General features: G+C 54.6%; 1 protein-coding gene across 1 annotated transcript in view; it reads right to left on the bottom strand.

The window, feature by feature from the left end:
- Positions 1-257, bottom strand: part of Lpar3 (lysophosphatidic acid receptor 3) — a 69,400-nt gene extending 69,143 nt beyond the window's left edge. Inside the window, exon 1 of the mRNA XM_005385152.2 lies at positions 167-257. The gene's annotated coding sequence lies outside the window, so the exon portion shown is untranslated. The remainder of the gene's footprint in view (positions 1-166) is intronic.
- Positions 258-907: the final 650 nt, after the last annotated feature.

Here is a 907-nt window from a genome sequence, read left to right as displayed (position 1 = left end):
GCGTCCGGGGTTCCCACCGGACAGCGCCCCCCACCGGCCAGGCCGCCAGCCGCGCCACCCGCGGCGCCCCGCTCTAGGGCAGCCCGGACTGCGTTCCCAGAGGGTGGCCCGCCGAGGAGAGGAGGGACTCTCCGCAAAGACAGGCCCGCCCAGAGGTACCGCGTACCTCGGAGGGGAGCTCCGCGTTGAAATGCCGGCCCTGTGTCCTGTGTCACTGGGCAGGGTATGTGGCTTGGGGGAGCAGCCCACACCCACACCTGTGGAAAGCAGGCCGCCTTGTCAGACCGCCAGCTGGAAAACTCGAACCCCGAAGCTACTAGAGGCCAAGGATGTTTATTTAGCCTGGGGCCGTCCGAGCGCACCCCTCACACCCCACCACCCCCCTTCTTTCTTTTTATACTGAAACAGGATACAAAACATATTTAAGCTTCTAGACCTCCTGGAGTAAATAGTCCTGAACAAATTGTTTCTCAAAGCTGACCCACCTTCGGCAAAGAAGAAAGATGCAAAGTAAAGCAAGTGTCATAAAGGCTTTGTTCTCTCTGGACGCTGCAAAGAAAAAAAAGGGGTCACAGAGGTGCTCAAAGTTGGCCCTTTCTGGTAACTCCTAAGGAGGAAATACTAGGATATGAGAAGTCCTTCCCACTCATGCCCCAGATCCGGGAAACCCTAAAAACATATGCCCAGTTGTCTGCCCATCTCCCTTCCATTCATTGATTAATTCATTCACTCATTGGGTATTCATTGTTCACAATGAAGCCAGGCGTGGTGGCGCATGCCTGTAATCCCAGCACTCAGGAGGCTGAGGCAGGAGGACTGCCACTAGTTTAAGGCCGGCCTGAGCGACATAGGTCAAGGGCAGCCTTCACTACAGTGAAATTCTGTCTCAAAAAAAAAAAAAAAAATT

Source organism: Chinchilla lanigera, unplaced genomic scaffold (assembly GCF_000276665.1).
Source record: "Chinchilla lanigera isolate Chin_1 unplaced genomic scaffold, ChiLan1.0 scaffold00022, whole genome shotgun sequence".
In the NCBI taxonomy this organism is placed as follows: domain Eukaryota; kingdom Metazoa; phylum Chordata; class Mammalia; order Rodentia; family Chinchillidae; genus Chinchilla; species Chinchilla lanigera.
The sequence above is the reverse complement of the archived record's forward strand: the minus strand, read 5'-3'. Positions and strand labels throughout refer to the sequence as shown.